Below are 12,266 nucleotides of genomic sequence, written 5' to 3' on the forward strand. Positions count from 1 at the left end.
AAAGAAAAGCAGAATTGTATGTGGTTCTTTTTCCGAACGTTTCTTAATAGGTACAAAATAAATTTATCTGTGAACTACAAGAGAGGTAGGCACCACATGTGAGAGGTCAATTTTAGCCACAAAAGTAAATCACAAAAGGTTATGAGTCTGTATAACAGTTTGGTAATGCTATCATCCAAACAGAGTTCGTTAACTCTGCATTTCAGGTATGTGAATGATGAAGTTGAGATAAAGTTGCCAGTGGGCTTGGATTCATTTCTTTATTTTTTTCCACACAGCACCAGCAGCTCCCCGACTGAATTTTTTTTTTTCAGAGCAAACATTAAAATCTAGCTGAGTTTCCTAGAGACTTGGAGTTTGTTTGAATCAAAGTTCCAAGTTACCCCAAAAACACAAGCAAGAAGATAGACTCAGGAACATCAGCGTCAAGCTGTGCAGCTCTGTTCACAGATCAGTTCTTTAGTCCCATACACTCTTCACTTACAGATTTGCCTTAATTTAAAGGAGCTATTGCTACCAAAAAGCACCCTCTTTTATTGTCAGGAGGATTGGTTTTAGGTCTTGCAAGATTGTATTCCAGCTCCTCATAAAAGTTTGTCTCACTAATTCTCAGACCATGCATTATGGTTTCTGTGTTCCAGTTCTTTAATCCACTATAACCTAAGTGATGTTTGAGACTGTGGTCACAGAGGGAAGTTTGTTTAACAGGCAGATCCTATGGTGGGATTTGAGTATAAGGTTAATTTTGGGAAAGGTAGTGCCCAGCTTAGAAGTGTGGATTCATAAAGAACCATGTTGTTGGCCTAGGTGATTTGCTGCCTTCTGGACCACTTGGAGCTTCTCGGAGGACACCTTGACTAGTTCCTAATGATGGAAAGAAGAAATGATCAAGTCACGAGAATACAAATATGAACAACGCTGATACCAGTTTTCTGTGTGTCAAAACAAAGTGATGCTTCTGCCCATTCACAGCTGATCTCTAATGTCTTTCATCCCCATACCTAGGGAGCAAAGAATGAATAGGGTCCTGAACTACAGATGTTGCAGGGAAGGTAGTCCTTTCCAAGTGATTTTCTTGTCCTCTGAACAACTTCATTCTGCTTCAGTTCACTTTAACCCTACTCTTCAGTAATGTTGTGGTACACAAGGTGAATGCTTTGGAATTGCAGAAGAAATTGGTTTTGTTTATGAGGAAGAACTCATTTCAGTCATCCAAAGAATTACCTAGGGGCAGGTCTGTTCAAACAGGTAGCATGAGAAGTCTGGGAGGATGAGTATATGAACACCTCTCTTGTTTTTTCCATGAAACAAATTAGTACCTAGGGAAACAAGGACAAGTTAATTGGACAAAGTGGAAGAAAGCTAGCTATCATGTGGTTGGTAGCACAGAGGTGACAGGATTGTTTCTTATTTTATAGTAACTTCCCCTTCATCAGAGGAAATGTTGACATTCTCTGTATTTCTTGCATTGTCATCCTTCTGTAAAGAGCTGCACAGTGAATGGCTTTAACTCTTGGAATGGTTTCTTATTCTGCCCCATATTCTTTTTCTTGGTCCTTGGTGATTCATGAATGCAGACGATTTTCTTACAGAAACAGACAGCTATTTGCAGAGGAAGTTGTAGTAAACTGAGGTAGTCTTAAGCTTCCTGAAATACTCTGAAAAAGTTCTGCTGCAGAGTATGAGTGAGATTCCTCCCTGATCCACACATTCCACACACACCCCAGCCCCCCTAAAAAAAAGCTTTTGACCCTTTAGAGTGTTGGCAGTGTTTTGAAGGCATGGTTTATGCTTGAATCTAAATTGTCCTGTCTTTTCTGACAAGCAGAAATAAGTTCATATTACTTTTCTGTTCTTCTATCTCGTGTTTGCCTGGACTACTGCAGTTACTGCCTGGATGAGTAGGCAGTGGGGGAAGACCGTTTGGGGTCCATTTTCAATAGTCTGAGACAGTGGCCATAGAGTTGCACTGACTGTCTTGCTCCTTCAGTGCATTGCATAATATAAATGCATTTTGGATTTTAACAAATGAGTCCACTTTCTTAGGCCTGTTCTCAGTATTTTCTTTGCCTTTCTCCTTTTTATTTCCCCACTATACTTTTCTTCTTTCTGGCTTTCCATTCCCCTTGTCTAGACATAATAGGTGCTTAATAGACTTTATTTCACTTGTATGGGGGTAACCAGTTATAACCACCTTCTATGTGGTCAAACCACTGGTGTATCTTGATGCTATTCCCTAGCTCAGAAAGACAAGTACTAGATCAAAAGGAAACCCAATGTATTTCCTCTCCTTATTTACGCTGAAAATAACAGAGTCCAAGAAATCCATGAATGGAGACAAGTGAGAACAAACAAAGCAAGTTGTCAGGGCAGATGGAATGCTGTACTTCAGTGGAGAAGCCTGTGTGCAAATCTTGGAAAATTATTTTAAGCAAGTCCAGTGACATTAACTTTAATAATTTCCACTGAATTCAACATAATGATTCCACATAAATATCATTTACATCACAACTAGCATTCTGACTTACTGTGAAACTACCTGCGCTTCAGAAACTCTGATTTATATTATACATCTTCTTATTGTTATTATTATTGTTCATATATTTCTGGCATCTGGCAATCAATGGTTAAGATTTTGTTTTCACATATGTTGTGCAAGAGGAGTTCAGGATGTGTAGTTGTTTAGCATCAGGCGTATGTGCTTCAGTTCTCACTTCCAGTGGTAAAACAGTCTGTCATATTTTTAAAGAGAACAGGGATCTGAGTCTACTGTACGCTTCCTTAATTGTTTTGAAAGGGGGTATCCTTTCTAGTTTTCTATTTTCTGTTTTTTAAATCCTTTCAGTGGTTTTATTAACATCAGTGAGCATTCTGTGGCTCTTTCAGTGTCATCATTAAGTTCATATTATAATAGTACACATTTACTCTAGGAAGTACACAGCCAATCTGATGACTATAGCCCTTTCACTACAGAATTATGGCAACATGTAATTTAAATAAATAGGTCCAGATGATCGAAAGATACATATGTTCTTACCTCCGTTTGATTGATAACACACGATTTTAAACCTGCTAGTTCCACATGTCAATATTTTGATGGGTTTTAGCATTGTATTTTCAACTTTCAAGCGTATTTGTGCTTCAGGTGACTTACTTGCTCATTAGCTGATTTTGCCTGGACATGGAACTGCCTGATTTGCTTTCATACTCACTAGTTTGCCAGTACAGAGGCAGTACAAGGTTTGCATTTGATGAAGATTATCTGTGACAGAAAGTTTACTATCTGAGTCACCTCAACTAGTAGATATGAGTGTGAATGCATATATTCGTTATTAGGACAAGAAAACATTTTGGCACGTTTTTCTGTCCTAGTGGTAAATGGATATGGTCACTTTCATTTAAGGGAAAATTAACTTTTCTGCCATCTGCTATTGTTCTCTGATGAGGATTATAACATGGTTGGTGAAATGTTAAGAGTGGCAGAGAAAAATTAAGTTAACCTTAAAAGAGGGAACGTCTTATTTGTTGCCTAACCTTGTAATTATCCTGCAAAAACAAATACTGAGGGTGAGCCCTTTTCTCTGTCCGACTTCCAAGTCCCTTACCTTCTCTGTCACTTCTCACAGTTTAACTAATGGTCATATCTTGATTCACCCCTCCCCACCTCCCCTCTGCTGACATCATAAATTATCCAGGTCTAAATGGACAACATTCATTAGCTGTGCACTTTACAGAAAGAGCTAGCTCAGGAGCTAAGCACTCGCCCATTTTTATTAAAAGTTAAAAAGCTCCTTGCTGTCATGGAAAGGGGAGGCTGGGGGAGGTACAATAGAGGACAGTGCCGCAGAGCTAATAAATAAAAATAATAACTATTACCATTGGTTGAGTGACCTGGGGAGAAGAGCACTACCGAGCCATTTGTTGTTCCCTTTCACTTGTCAACAGCAATGGCTTAAAAGCCTTAGCCATTGTTCAGGGCCTAATAGCACCTGTTGGGAAGATAGGAAGACAGCTGTCAAAAAAAAAAAATAAAATACAGGTGGGGGAGGAGAGTGGAAACCAGCAATTAGTTCAGTACTGTGTATGTTGATGCAGCTGCAGTAGGACATTTCATGGCTTAGGTTCAGAGGTGGGGTCTCATCCCTCCCCAGGCCTCCACGCTCCTCCTCTTGCAGCAGCAGGTCTCATCCCAGACCTCACTTGTAAGGCCTCAGAGACAAATGCTTACCAGGCTGCTGGCAAGAGGAACTGATCTGTGCATGCTGTTTTCTGAGAAAGTGAGATTTAACAAAAAGAACAACACCAAGAAAACCTCAAACCCAAGCCCCAAACCAAGCCATGATGGCAGAAGTTGTGATGTTTGACCAGATCACTTGTTGTAGTTTTCTTATTATCCCTCTCTCATGTTGGCAAATTAAGCTTTTCTTCTTGGTCAAAATAAAGGTGACATGTAAGAAAGACCCAGAGGTAACAAGCTTCAAGTACCAACAGCTCCCTTTACAGTTGATAATCTAGGGGTCGGTGTTGCGTACTTTTCGGTGGTGGGAAATATAGGCCATGGCAGGGGCTGAAGGATAGGCTATTTAGAAAAGGGTTTCCTCAGCTTCATCTCTTATAGTCCTTGCTTTTGTCATTTTGTTGGAAATTACAAAGACTCCAGGCCTCATTTTTTATTTTTTTTTTCTTATTTTAAGAAGCTACTTTGAAGTTTTTGGGTAAAAACAAACAAACAAACAAAAAAAAACCTACTGTAGTAACTGCGCATATAGTGTGACATTGCTGTTGTATTTCAGTATTGGGAGTAGTTGAAAATCGGAAGGATTTCTTGGAATTTCTAGGCAAACACTGCAGTTCTCAGTTTATGTTTTATGATTATTTAGATCTTGTACATTTTGGCTACTTTTTTTGTTTTAGGATCTATTTTATTGAGAAAGTTTTTATTTGCTTAAAAAAGGAGACAGATTGACACGAGATCATTTCTGTAAAGGGATAAACTGTGGTCTTCCATAGAACGTCTTTAATGACAACTGTCAATACCCATAAAAGTTAGTCTACAGTAATCTCAGTAAATGTTTGGTTTTTTTAAGGCCTTTTTGCTTATTAAGAATGTGCTGAAGATGATAAAAATTAGCAGACCAAATCCATTGCCCTCTGTTAATATTAACAAGGTATTATGGCCCTTTAATTAGACATTGACTCTAAAGGTAGCACTAATACAAAAATGCATTTCAAGGGAATGTGCGTTTCAATGGAGTATCTCTTTTAAGTGAGACAGATAAATAAAACTGATGTGAAATTTAAAGGCGTTTATTTCCAGATATCTCTGTTCTACCGTTGTTACTCTCATGAAATAGTTTCTGGAAATATTAAAACATCTTTGTGGTGTCAGAGTTTCAGAGAAACTTGGTGTAGTGCCTCCTTCTGTCAACTGACAGGTGCTTTTGTTTTGCTGGGTGGACCACTCTTGAAAAAATCAATTCCTTCTTTCATTTAGAGATGCCCTGAATTAAAGAGACATTAGAGAGTTTAAAAACACATTAAGGAAATAAATATTCCCTTTATTTTACTTTATTGTTGCTCTTCCTAAGGATTTCTACTGGTGTAATTCCAATGTCAGTGAAAAGAAAAAGGTTGCCTTTTGGCTGCTTGAAGGTGAATGACTCTGATTTATTTATACGTTTTGAGTGTTAGGAAAGTGTGGGGGACAAAATCACTATTATCCTTTTATGTTTGGTAACATTAAATAACTTGCTGCCTTCTCGTCTGTTAATTTAATTAGGGGTGAAGAGGATGGTGGCAGTGGGGAGCTGGGATCATTCTAAAGATGGTGTATACTGAGAAGGACGTTCCAGCAGAAGTTCTGCCAGTGAAATGCCAGATTTGGTGGAATGTGCTCACCACCAGCTCTTTTGGCCAGCTCACTGGCCTGGATCTCCAAAGGCAGACAGGAGCCTAATTCCTTTCTAGAATGAGATTTATGCTCCTGAATGCCTTTGGGAATCCGAAGCGCCGACAAATCTCAGTGACAAAAGGTATATTGTACAGTGCGTGGTATTTGTACCATTCACAGTGCCTCAGCGTGCCCTTCTCTGGGGGATGTGGTTGCTTTGCTGCAGGACTGGAAAGACAGAGCTGAATGAATCCAACACAGTGAGCACTGACCATATCCTGCTATTGTCTCTGCAAGGACAAGGATTACTAGGTGGAGGGAAAAGTAGGCAGCAGTGACTACAAACTATGCTGTTCCAGTGATTATGTAGAATGATTTTCTGCGTATCAGGGTGTACTCAGTAGCCTTGATAGCATCCATTGTCTGTACTCCAGAAGTTAGCATGCTGGAAATAATGGACTGAACAAGCTGGGATTCCCGGTTACTCTGAGCTGATAGTGGGGATTCAAGCTTGTTCCCTGGATCAGCACTGTGCTAATGAAAGAGGTGTTTCTGTTGGTTATGCAGTCCTCAGAAGGGCTTGGTGGAAATTTTATTGACATACATTGACAGCCCAGAAGAGTGTATGGCAGGCAGAGTTTTAAACATACTAGAGTTTCTCATATTCTGAAAGCAAACTGTTGTGACGCTTTATGCCGATAAAAAGGACAAAAGCTGAGAAAATCTAAACTATTGCCTCTGTAACTCCAAAATAAATATACACTGCTGCTGGGAGATCGAAGGGCTGGAGGATGGTATTACTTGACAAGCTTTGGATTTTCTTCTTTTTTATTTGTTTTTGTTTTGTATTGTATGTGTTATGCCTAGAGTGCGACGCTGCTTCTGAAGTGAATGAGTGAGATGACCATTTGTTGAAATGAGGCAGCCCGAAAAGTACGCGGTTAATAATATAACTGTGATTTATGATCATTCAGGTGGTGGAAACTATAACAGTTTCAGACAATAGTCTGACTGTTCCTGAATGCGATGCTGGTTTTGGATGCAAACCGAAACTGTGCCTTCTGCCTGCCCTGCTTACCCATGCATTCCTGCCTTGCGCTTTGGTTTGCTGGCTCCTCACTTACATTCTAGGGCATAATTAGTTGAGCAACTGGTAGTGTAGTGTAACTGAAGACTACTCTAACTATTTTCCTCCTAACAAATATACTTGTGCTTTTAGGTAACTTCCTTGTAAAACTGGCCGTATGAATTGGTGAGCAGTTGGGAAAAAAAAATCAGTTTGCATTTTTGCAGATGTAATAAAAATATGCTTTAATGGCGTTTACAGATTACTAATTTTGATTTTAAAATCTCAATTAAGTTATTTATTGTGCCATGGAACCTTTTCTGCCTACATGAATTAATATTTTTTAGCACAAGAAGCAGTCTTTTCCTGCCAGAAATCACAATAAAAATGTCTTATCATTAATCTAATGTAAATTTCACTTAGGTCAGCTGTGGATAGAGAAGCTGATTTTGTCCTCTGAGATAAAATGCTGTGGAACTAACATGTGACTGGGGTGAGACTGGCAATTCCAAGAGCAGCAAGGCTGCTTATCCCTGCCAGCAAAGGGAGCTTTTAGTAGGTTTGGAAGCTACTCATGGACATATGTAGTCCAGCTGTTTTCTGCATGGTGGTTGTGATGGAGTGGAGTAGTAAGAGTCATACCATGATGTGCTGGCCAGAGTACCGTAGCTTCACAGTATCTCATCAAAACTTGAATATTTCATTCAGCTCTGTGAATTTGTGCAGAGGACCAAAAAGAATGTTGCATGCATGGAAAAACAAAGAACCCAACAGCATACTATTTTTCATCCAGGCATAGAAGCCCCGGGGTCATATTTTACCTAGTACCACATTTTACCTAGTTCTCATTACACCTATTTGTTTGTTTGCTTTTTCTTTTATTTATTTATTTATCTTACCATCTGGCTGTTTTCCTGCTGTGGAAACTAAGTCATACATTTGAACAATATTCGCATGTATAGAGGCGTTTCCTACTGTATACTCCAAAAGTTTAAAATGTTTTTAGACCAGTAAAAAAAAATAGCAGTGCTTGCTTCCTGGAAGGAAACAGAAAAAAAAATGTATGTTGTGTGGTTTTTGATTTCCAAATTTAAATAGATTCAGTGTTGTGCCTGCTCATGATTCATAATGTCTTGCCTAGCTGCAAGTAGTTTCCTAAAAGCATGATTCTGTTGATGGAGAACCATATGTGTATGCAGATGCTGTATGTCTATGTAACCTGCTGATATCAACTATTTCTTCGTATTGATATTTTATTTTCTTCGCTATAAAAATTGTTACTTATTTTGTGTAGGTGAGACCCTCATACCAAAAGGGGTATGTTTTGGGTCTGTGCTTGTCTGTACTTTCAAAGGAAGAGTACAAATCTGCCCTTCATCTTGTCTCCTGCCTTTAACCAGAAAAAGTCTCACTGTGGTGCACAATGCAGAACAGAATGCCAGAGGAATGGTGTGGCAGTAGGTGAGGGTTGTAGAAACTATGGATGGAACTGTAGCTAATAGGTGTAACGTATTTATGACCACGGTGGGAGAGAAGGGTGAATAATGGATGGAGGGTATTTGCTAGCTCTTTCATAATATAAAGGAGGTGCTCGCCAGAAGCATAGGGTATATCAGCCAATGCTAAAGTTTATTCATGATCACTTGTGCCGACCAAATACTCCTTCCTCTAAGAATGACACATGTTGGCAGGAAATGTCTGGTGGTCTGGCTGGGTACTGAGCAACTCCTGGCTTTTCTCCACCCTGCTACAGCTCATGTCATCATCCGTGTCGAGGCCAAACATCTTTCTTTTACTTTTTTTCTGAGGAGTCTCTCTTTCATCACAGGACAAGTACTGCTTGCAGTAGTTGTGGAGGAGAGAGCACTTGGGGCATCTCCCTGGGAGATCATCACTCAAGCAGGAGGCTGCAGGACTTGCATTGTTCCTCTAACTAGTAGTTGACTGACATCAGCCTCCCTCCCTTCTGTAACAGTTTTCACTCCTTTGTCATGCCAGAGCTTTGCTAACTTCTGTCTTCCTCAGATATCATTTTTCTGGAAGTGCCTCATGTGAACAGCAGCTGTCCTGCACCTTGTTACAGCATGATGGAATTGCATTCCTTTCTCCAGAAGCAGGCAGCCTTGAGACAGAGAGGCCAGAGTTTTCCTTTTAGTAAATAATCAGCAAGAGCAGAAAGAGGTAACAGGAAGAGATTTGGCAGTGAAGATCATTCTAAGCTTTTGTAAGTAGATTTCCAAGACTGTGACCCAGAAGGATGGATTGAAAAGAGCTACTGGAGGGGCTGGGCCTGAAGGGAACACAGTGCTGTGCAACTGGTTTGGATGGCAGGTTCAGGTACACATGTACTTGCACTGCCACTTAACTGAGAGTAGGACTAGGTGGTTCCCAAAGGGGAGCTGCAATGCCTGAAAAAAAAAGGAAAAGTAACTTCTGGAAGTAGACTAAATGATATGCGAGTCTCCCAGACAGTACTAAAACGGTGACTCTTACTAGAGCTTTGTGGTACAGGCCACTTTCTGGAAACAAAGTGCTCCTTTCTTAATGTGAAACCTTTTGTCTTTTAAGCAAAAGAGCCAATGAAGCCACGTGTAAAAGGTCAAATGCAGGAGAGAGGCAGTGGTTTGCTTGTTAGAGTATAAAAAGTTAGTTAAAAAAGTTATTTGATAAGAGTTTACTGAGATACATTGCTTTTCAGCACTATCAGAGAATTACAGTATATATACATGTGTATTCTCAACATGTATAAAGGCACATGTGTCTACGTGCATGCAAACTGGAGCAGTTAATGTGGGACCACTACGCTGCCGAGTAGGGAGTTTGATACCTTGCACTGAAGGTCTGTGTGAGAATGACTGGCTGCTGGCATCAGCCTTTAGGTCTCATTGTGGAAGAGGGAGTCAGTACCACGAGCTCCTGGCAGGGGAGGAGGGAGAGTGCTGGGGCTGTTAGGCACCGAGAAGCAGTGTGCTGCTGCAGCAATGGCTGGCACAGTTGGAGGGCTGTTCTCCAGTGGGTATTGCCATACGCACTGATGCAAAGAACCATATGCAAACCACAGAGGCAAGGGTGAAACAAGGAAAGCAAAATGCACTGTAAATACAGATAGAAAGGGCTAGTGACTGATAAGTGCGCTATTAGAGAGAGCAGAAATCATTTTTGTGGATTAATCTGTATCTCTATTAATTCAGTCAGTCTCCTCTTCTCCAATATTTACTTAATGACTCCTGTTATTCTTTCCATCTCAGTCTTTTTCTTTGGTGCCCTACCCGTAATCCTCTTATTATAAAAGAAAAAACACTCACCACTTTACATAGCCTTTCTGGAACTAAAATATTTCCCAAACATTAATGAATGGCTGTTAACAAACAACCTGTGAACAACTCTTTTGTAGTTGTATTATTCATACTGTGCTGAGCATAAACCCGTAGTTGTTTTACTGTGTGCCACAGGACCTACACTGCAAGTAGGTAATGGAGGGTCTTACCTCAAGTGGGGCTAAGAAGTGGGGCTAATCCTGGATTCCTCTCGAAGCTGGCATTAGAAGGCAGTGTGAATAGTCGTGATACTCAGAACGGTGGAGTGCACTGCCCATTGCTTTTTGGAAATGCAAATATAGACTATAACAATACATAATGGTCCTGACCTACGTCCAGAATCTGTCCCAGTGTAAGTCAGCTTTTGGATGTAGTGAAATCCTGTTCATATACTGGAGAATGAGCACTGGAGAGAGGGGGCTAGGAAAGGAGCACTGGAGAGAGGGGGCTTTTCCGATTTGAAATTGCACATTATATGTGTAAGCATTAAAGTTCCATTGAGTTTCTAATGAATCTTGAGTACTTCCCAAGCAAGATAACGGTGTTTCTTATTTTGTGAGCACCAGCTTCCCAGAAAAGTCTGAAACAAAAGCTGAACAAGAGCTCAGGTTCTGTCTGTGTAATTCACCGAACCTCTACAGCTGTAACATTTTAAACAGTTATTTTCATTTCAGATGTTTCAATTTCAAATCTTTTTTTGTTTTTAATGGGGTACGTAAACGGCACAGTAAATGTTTGTTTCCAAGATCTGGTGCGGAATGTATTTCACAAGCAGTTACTGAAATGTAAGAGGTTGAGTGTGTGAACAGCATATTTTATTCAAGTACAATATGTTAACACAGTATATAATAGAATTAAACAAGCTGCTATTTAATATAGCTCTTTAGATTTAATATAGCTCCTTAGCTCTGCTAAGCTATAGGGGGTGGGGAAGCTATTGTCTTCAAGAATTAAAGTTCTGTTTAAGTACGAGCAGGACGATTATTTGCTGATTCTGTATCAAAACTCTATTTAAAGTGCCTTTCAGTACGAACTGCAATGCGAGTCAAGAGAGGTTTTAAACTGAGTTAGTACATCAATTAAATACAATTACGTGTTTTTTTTTAAGGGGGGGGGGGGAAGTCTATATAATATTATTTTAAATAGTTAACGTACAATATTTCAACAGGGGAGATGCTTATTAGATCAGCGCAATCGCTTTGATGCCATCGGGATTGCTGAAGGGCTTATAATCGCGTTAAATTTTCAAATTACTCATATTGGCACATTAATGAGCAGATGCATTGTTACCATTGGGATTTTGCCATTCGGCCTTTTCACATCTCCAATCACCATTTCCTCCCGCGATCTTCCCCGTCCGCGCAGAAAGCCGCTCCCTGACGCGCGCCGTTCATTGCCCGCCGCCTCTGCCACCGAGGGATTAGGGACGCTTGGAACCGCCCCGCCGGCAAAGGTCGCGGAGCCGCTCACCGGCGGCAGCGCCTCTCGCAGCCCCGGCTCCGCGCTCCCGGCCCGGGCAGGGCCGGCCCAGCCGCCCCCCTTCGCCGGGGCGGACCGGGGCGGGGCGGGCGGCGGCGGCTCGGCCGGGGCGGCGGGAGCGCTCGCAGCCGCCGCGGCTGTTGCTTTAACGCGGGGAGTTAGACGGAAGACTTCTGTTCCTTGACGAGCGCGCTACAGCGAGTATTTTGTCTAGCCGCAGGGGAAAAGCTTTGTCACGGACTTGGCTGACAATAGACTTAAAAGTAAGACGGGCTGCTTTTGGTGCCTGCAGGCTCTGGAGCCTATTGTCAGCGCACAATGGATTTCTCTTGCCGCATTCCTGCTTTGCAAAGGTTTGTTAGCTTTTCATGACTGACAGTCCTCTACTGCAAATACCGCATTTGCTCTGGCCTGTTTACACGCTGCTCGAGAATTTGTGAAATGCTCAGGATGGAGGGAAAAAAAAAGAAAAAAAAAAAAAAAGCCAACAACAACAACAAAAAAAAACTCGGCA

General features: G+C 41.0%; 1 protein-coding gene across 13 annotated transcripts in view; it reads left to right on the top strand.

The window, feature by feature from the left end:
- SOX5 (SRY-box transcription factor 5) overlaps positions 1–12,266 on the top strand; it is a 642,538-nt gene that overhangs the window by 471,822 nt on the left and 158,450 nt on the right. The window contains exon 1 of one of the 13 annotated variants that reach the window (XM_072349182.1): positions 11,879–12,105. The exons of the other annotated variants lie outside the window; for them this stretch is intronic. The gene's annotated coding sequence lies outside the window, so the exon portion shown is untranslated. Of the gene's footprint in view, positions 1–11,878; positions 12,106–12,266 lie in introns of those variants that run through there. 13 annotated transcript variants of the gene reach the window in all.

This window comes from Excalfactoria chinensis, chromosome 1, assembly GCF_039878825.1.
Source record: "Excalfactoria chinensis isolate bCotChi1 chromosome 1, bCotChi1.hap2, whole genome shotgun sequence".
In the NCBI taxonomy this organism is placed as follows: domain Eukaryota; kingdom Metazoa; phylum Chordata; class Aves; order Galliformes; family Phasianidae; genus Excalfactoria; species Excalfactoria chinensis.